This window comes from Pundamilia nyererei, unplaced genomic scaffold (genome assembly GCF_000239375.1).
Source record: "Pundamilia nyererei isolate P.nyererei 1_Seehausen unplaced genomic scaffold, PunNye1.0 scaffold00041, whole genome shotgun sequence".
In the NCBI taxonomy this organism is placed as follows: domain Eukaryota; kingdom Metazoa; phylum Chordata; class Actinopteri; order Cichliformes; family Cichlidae; genus Pundamilia; species Pundamilia nyererei.
Window position 1 is genome coordinate 1,001,718 of NW_005187442.1, and position 8,012 is coordinate 1,009,729.

The following is an 8,012-nucleotide window of genomic DNA, read 5'->3' on the forward strand; positions in this document are numbered from 1 at the left end:
AATTCTATTAACTTTAAGTAATACATTTATAAGGAATTAGCTCTGATCTATAGGTGTATATTGCATGAGATGCTTTGTTGGTGTGTGAAAACTCTCTCTCTATTTAACCATTTTCATTCATGACAAATCAAACTGACTTTAAAAAAAACACCCAAACTCCATATTTTCCCTTATTTGCTAAATCAGATACTCAGAAATCGCCTTTGATACAGCACAAAAGCTCACCGTTTTGTTACAGGTGTAGTACCAGACCATCATACTAACTTTGTATCTTATTTATTTAATACCTCACTAACTATCCTTCTTGAAAAATGAATGTCAAGCTGTTTGCTCTCCCAGCCGTGTTACAGTAAGATCGAACCACCTGTTCCTCTTCCATCTGTGCCTACCATTTGTTAGCCAGCACCAGCCAGGTTAATGCGCAGTCCTCTTTGGGATGAGGTGACATCACTGCTGCTGCTGCTGCTTCAAACTCACTGAAACAAAAAAAAGGAGAGAGAGAGAGAGAGAGAGAGAGAGAGAGAGAGAGAATAAGAGTGCTGCTTTTGGTATAACTTGAATCCCAAGCATGGCTTTAGTGGCACTTATTTGTGACCTAACAACTCTTCTCTGACCATACTGAATGTGAAAAGAGCTTATCTGAAGTCGACTCCTCACACAATTCAAGTTGAGTCGCTTTGGAGTTGTATCTTAATGTTCTGACAAATCAAATAACTTTGTACGATTATATCAAACTAGTGTGTGTGTTTTTAAAAGCTCTAAGTAGACAAGCAACATTTTTTGGTATATTTCCATACCAAAGAGTGTGGCTTTATTTTGTTTTTGAAGGCATTTAATGTTAAGACTTGCTGAAGTGCTTGCTATCCTCGCTCTTTCAAATAAGAGGAACTTATTGCTGAAAGCGCATTAGAGCAGTTGTTGTTGTTGTTATTTTATTTTTTTTATTTAATGTACAGTGTATTTGAATGTGTGCGTGCGTTAAAGATCAAATCTCAACAATGCAGCATGACAGAGATAAAAAAAGAAGAAGTGAATGACCAAACCACAGAAGGAGCACAGCCCATGCTCGAAACTCTATGGAAACATCTTTTTATATGATGTATTTTTACATTTTTACACACAATTTCTCTCAGGATGATGAACTGTTCTCAGGGAATTAACCAAAAAAGTGTATTTTATTCTTTTGGGAATCATCCACTGACTTTCTCAACAAACTCTGTTAAGCAATGACGAAGAAACATATGTAACCGATTGATGTACTATTAGCAACTACCTCTTGAGTTATACATAGCTGTGCATTTCTTTTTGTTTGTATATACATAATTTTATTTTATTTCTTTTTATTTTTTGATGACCTCAACTTTAGATCTCTGTTATACTGAGGTGTTGTGCAAGACGTTCCCTAATGTTGCCACAGACTTCCTGGTCTTCCTTCCCAGTTTTAATGAGTTTTTCTTTTACCGCAAAAGTTTTTTTTTTGTTTACAGCAAAAGGCTACCTCATAAACGCTGTTCCTCCACAAACTCCTTACCTCCTCCCAAGTCCTCTACCTCCTCCATGCAGTTTTTTTTTCTTAGTTAAAATGCCACTTGTCGCACTAGAGTCACACAGCATTTTCGGCAAATCAGCCCTAGCGGCACATCACTTGTGACTCCAAATATATTATCCTACAATCAAAGCCCTTTTCTTGACGCCTTTACACATGTCGTCAGATTGGGCATTTTGTCTCACGCATCCAGGGTGAAGTTTTTCTGCCAGATCTGTGTGCAAACAGCCAGAGAGTTTACCTCAGTTTGTTGGACTGGCTATAGAGGTGTTTAATAGCAAAATATATTTCACTGTCTCTGTAAAAACCCCATCAACTGTTGTTTTTTTGTTTGGTTGTATTTTGTCATAACCATTTTGGAAACCACTTGATGATTGTTTTAAGAAGGAAAAGGATTGTACTCAAAGAAAGGAGTGCCTAGTTTTCTTTTTGTGTACGTTTGACCTAAAACCAAATAGATAACATCTTATTTTGGGGCTTCATAGCAGTGAGGTCATGGCTTTGGTTAGCCATTTTTACAGCCCAATCAGAAGTTGTGTGTTATTATGTCCTTTTTGCAAATTGCTTTTGTGGTATAGAGCAGCAGGTAACAGTTAAGATAAAAATTTGTAGATTTTTTTTTTGGGTAATGGTGAAATTTCATTAATGACAAGGAAAAAAATGTTTGTTTTCTATACCTAACCCTTGAGGGTTTAAGACTGATGTTTCAAATAACTGCAGTATTATAGTTCATACTCAGCTGAGGGAATCACTATGTTGCAGTGGGCCTACATAGTTATTATCAAAATGCATAACCCTGGAATAATATTGTGATATTATTGTTGTTATTAGCTTTGTGTTTTCTTCCAATCAATGTAACTACTGATTATTCTCTTGTGTACTGTTCAGTATTTGACACAGCCAACAAACCCTTTTCTAGGAGAGGCAAATCTTGCTGCGGTAGTAATAATCAAATGGCTGTTTGAAGGTTTGTCAAGGCTGCATCGAGAAAAACAATTTGTTAAGTGGTATAATAAACCCTCTTCCATTTTAAATCACGTGAACATTTAAACAAAAGCAAGAAAAGCTTCCATGCAATCATCAAAAACACTAGACAGTTAGTACCTGGAAGGTGCTTAGTTTGAGTAACATGGTTTTATCAGATGCAGTTTTATACCACAGAGGAAAGTGAAAACCAAAATAAAGAAATTTCGTAATAAATCTGACAGATCCCATTATAATTTGAATGTAAATCCATCTCAAAGTTGCCCAAGTGTGCCCCACAGTGGCGGAAGTAAATAACACAAATGTCACATGAGCAGCATGTGTCCTTAATGGCTTGTACAGAAGGCTAATATGGTGATAACAAAGATTGACATGTTAAATAAGGATTCTGGGAGCTAAAGGAAAAATTGTTGCCTTAAATCTTTATAGTTACATTTTTTTTTTGCCTTAAGTCAAAACAACTCTGGAGACTTCAGTTCGAGTAGCCTATAGTAAAAATTGGACTGCTTTACTGTGAAAACTATGAATCTCAAAGTTTTGTTTATCATTCTTGAGAATCCCTAATTTGCTGAGAGCTGTCTAGCTTACTCAATGAAAGAATAACAAGATCATGTTTGTCCCTTCAATATCTAGTTGTAGCTAGCAAAAAAACCCCAATCTTCCTAGCCCAGGGTTAGAGCCAAAGGCTAACTGGGAGTGGCCATGCACAGACTAAAATGTGCCTACCCCTCTGTCCACTCTGCAAAATTCATAGTGAAACCAGTTAGGTTCCACACACTATTTTGTGTATGGAGCTGCCCTAGAAAAGGCTATTTCTTAAAATGCTTAACATCTGCTTTCAGCTTTAAGGTACTATACTTTCAAACTAACCCAAATGACTTTTACAGGGGTTTATTAGCTTTTTCCTTTCTTTATTGGAATGTGAAGTTAGAAATTACACAATTTGGAGATTTAATGGCACCTTGCTGCTAATTCAGAACATAATAGGCCAAGCTAATTCAGTATAATCGAAGAAAAAGTAAAGAGTGATGATATGATAAAATGACTTAAAAGAGACCTCCTTTTACTCACATGGCTCTAAGATCGATCTGAAAACCAAGAAGTTTATAGCCTAAACTGCTCCATTAAATCCATACAGCCTAGGCTGCAAGGTGAATTATTATTAATAATGCATCAGAAATCACTGAAGAAATATTGGATGTATGCCATGATCCTAGGCAGGGAAACCTCAGCAGAAACCTCGGTTCTCATATGGTGATTCTCGTATGGAGGTTACTGATGACAGAATGAAGTTCACATACCTCATGCTGCCTTTGAAGGCTGCTCTGTGCTTTGCCTTGACAGGAGAAACAATGTGCTGTAGGGGAAGATATCATTAATAATGATTTTTTTTTACTGAACTGTATCATGTCATACTGACAGATTGAACCACTCAAGGACCTATGAATTCAACCAAGGCAGTTTAATGTAGTTGTACTGATAGCTAATGTAACATTACACAAATCTGTTTGTGCTTTTTCATTTTACATCGTGGCCAGGGGAGTCTTCTGTGCTCTTTTCTCTGGAGCACCTAGAGAGCCGTGCACTGATAGCTTTTGAATGGGGAAAAAAAACATTTTATGCGCATATCACTCATTATTGTAGCCCCAATATACTGTAAGTGTACTGCCTTTTTTTTTTCTGTGAAGCTTGGATTGGATTTTTAAATATGTCTTAAATGTTTCACTTGATTTGAAAATAAACGTATTATATTGGCATTAAAATATGTATAATTTTTACTTGATACTGTGGTGATTTAATGTTTGAATATTCTTATATGTAAAATCCACACTTACACAGTGAATGAGCTGTGGCTTAGCAAAAAGGTAAGTTTAACAAAACAATTGACAAAAACTTCCATTACAAACTAGATAAAATTACAACCCATTATATTTCATGCAGGACACTTGTGTTTGTCATACACATACTTTAAAAATATATAAAATATTTAAATATTCTAATGTAATTATGTTTTCAATTATTTTGTGCAAAAAGCAGGCTTTGCCTCACAGCTCCACCACATCTTTACAAAATCCAGCTGTGTTTCACGCACAGAGAGCTCAGCACCAGGGATATACTAATTGGGTAACTGAGCTACAAACATGGAAAACACAGCCATTTCATTAAGTACACCTGTTTAACTGCTCGGTAATGCAAACATCCAATCAGCCAGTCACATGGCAGCGCCTCAGTGCTTTTAGGCATGTAGACATGGTCAAGATGACCTGCTGAAGTTCAAACTTTTGAATGGCATCACATCAGAATGGGGATGAATGTAGATTTAAGTATTTCAGAAAGTGTTGATTCTATTGAGAGTTTTCCACACAACCATCCCCAGGGCTTACAGAGAATGGTCTGACAAAGAGAAAATATCCAGTGAACGTCAGTTCTCTGGGTGAAAATGTCATGTTGATGCCCGATTATGACACAGTAGCTCAAAAATCACTCATTACAACATGTTGAACCTTGTAGCAGATGGGCTACAGCGGTAGAGGAGCACACCAGGTGCTTGTCCTGTCAGTTAGAAACAGGAAACAGACGCTCACTAAAATTAGGCAATAGAAGATTAGAAAAACATTTCCTGGACTGATGGGCCTCAATTTCCACTGCGATAATTAGATGATAGGCCAAACTTTAGGTGTAGACAACATAAAAGTAGTGATACATCCTATCTTGTAAACCAGCCAGTGGTGTAATGGTGTGGGGGATACCTTTTGGGGCTCTTAGTACAACCTGAATATTGTTTAAACACCATAACCTACATACATACATAACCTAAATGTACCTAAATCTTCTGATAGCTACTACCAGTTGGATAACGTGCCATTTCAGAAAGCTCAAATGACCTCAGACTAGTTTCCTGAACATGATATAAAGAACTTAAATGGCCTCCAGAGGCACCAGTTGGTCCAGTAGAGCTGGTGATGTGGGGGATTCACAACATGAATGTTCAGCCAACAAATCTATAGCAACTGTGTGATGCTGTCATGTCAACATGGATAAAAAAATAAATAATTAAGGAGTGTTTTCAGCACCTTGTTGGACCTATGGTATGAAGATTTAACATTTAATACCTAATGGTGTACCTAATGAAGTGGTTGATGATAGTATATTTGGCTAGGCTGATAAGTAAACCCACATGAAGGTAACAGCTGTGTTCAAAAGAAAAAACAAGAACAGAACAGAATCTGCTACTTTTAAAGCCTGATCCAAATTAAGTATCGCATATCAGGATACCTCTGATTGTATTTCCCTGACTTTGATCTTTGTATGTTAAAGGAAAATTTTCAACCGGATATGTATTAAACAGCAAATGTAATATTATTAAGATCAAGTCAACCGTCAGCTAGCTTACTGAGTGAACTGGTAGCTTCTCAATCCCAACTAGTAGTTCATGCTTCGGGAAAATCTCTGTAGACTTTAAACATTGGTTCTAAAATAATTACTAGAAAAATGTATTTAATTTTGAAAGCTTTATGACATTTTCACTGCTTGCCTTTGCCACAGTCCCTCAGTCCTCTCCACGCTGTCTCACTTTTCTCTCTCTCTCTCTCCTCCTTAGTGTTTGTGTTTCTTCTCCGCTGTCTGTGTGTGGTTGGATTTTACCTGTGTTCAGGGGCGGGACTCATTCAGGCTTCACGCGCCCGGAAGTGATCCACGCACTTGTTCCTGATAAGCTCGTTACCACCTCTTCTTAAGGTAGTGCTTCAGTCTTCTTTGAAATGTTGAATTAACTTGGTTAGTAAAGTCTGGCTGCTTGATTTCATGTGAATTATTTACCCAGTGTTTCCATCTGCACAGTATTCCCAAGTGTATTGTTCGTTTGGTGTGTGGTGAGCTGAAACTTGAGTTTTTTCGAGAATATTTTATATCTGTGGAGTTCCCTGCCTTCTCGAACTTCCTTAACAGCGGCTTTGTGTTTGGATTCTGACTGTCTGCAAATACACCTGTTGAACTTTTTAAGTCAGAGTCCTGCATTGTTTCTACAGTCATGCAGGACCGGATGGCTGTTGTCTACATCGGTTCACTCTCATACCCGATACCGATGCGTTGCAAGTCACGTGTTTTTATGTTGTATGGTGTGACGATTCATGTGCTTTTGTGCTGAGGTGTTTTTTTCCCCTCTGTTCTCAAACTGCTCTTCTGTCTGGAGCTCAGTCTGGGTAGTTTTTTTTTAATTTGATTTTTTAGATTTTTTTTTAAATTGATTAGCATTCAAATATCTCAGTGAAAACAGAACAAAGATCTACCACAAAGCAAGAAAGCATGAGACAAGGCTAATCAAAAGGTATTGGCTGAAGCATTTGCTTATTACGCCAACCCTTTTAACAAAATATCTTTTTGCATGCAGCTCCTGTACACAGGGCTCGAAGCAAATAATAAAACAAAGCAAAAACAAGCAAACAAACAAACAAGAAAAAAAAACTTTCCACCTTAGATAAGTAACTACATCAAAGCAAAAGAATCAAGAGGGTTTTTTTTTTGCTCTTTTCATTCTTGATTTATATATTTTTCTAATACTCTATTTTTAAACAAGGAAAATGAACTACACCTTTTTAAATCACTGTCATAACTATTCCACAGGTTAACTCCTCTAACAGAAACACATCTCTGCTTTATATTTGTCCTTATCTTGTTTTGTTTTTTTTAAAGAAATCTGTTCCCCTTAAGTCATATTGACTCTCTCTGACTTTGAACAGCTTCTGAGTATTGGGGCAAAGCAAGTTATTTTGTGCTTTATACATTATCTGTGCCATTTTATATTCAGCTAAATCATAAAATTTCAGGGTATTCAGATTAATAAACAAAATGTTACGGTAGTTGTTTCTATATAGTTTGATTGGTTTATAATTCTTATAGCTCTTTTTTGTAACTTGAAAATAGGAAGTGTTCATTTTATATGCATTACCCCATATCTCCAGACAGTAAGTCATATATGGAAGCAACAGAGTACAATAAAGTGTGTATAATGATTTTTTGTTCAGGACATGCTTTTTTTTTTATAGAGAATAGCAATGGTTTTTTGACATTTTTGTTTTGTTTTCTTCTCCGCTCCCCTCATGTATTGTGTATTTCATTGTTTTTCTTACCATCCTACCTCTCTCTGACCTGTCTTCCAAATGGGGATCTTTGTGTAATGTATGTATGGTCGGGAGGGATCCCATTTCACTGCAGGTAACATGTACGTGTAACATTGCAAGTGAAAATTAAAGGCATAATCAATCAATCATTGGTTTGCGTCATGCCAATTTTAAACCAGACCAAATACATTAGTTGAACTTTAGATGAGATGGGTGAATGCTAGAGAAAATGAGTGACAACATAAAAGATACAAGCAGCCACACTGCTGAATACTATGTAGCTAAACATAATCCAGGGTAAGCTGGTCTCCAGTAAGGTTATAGAGAAATAAAAAGTGGTTATGAGGCCAAAGCACTTTTAA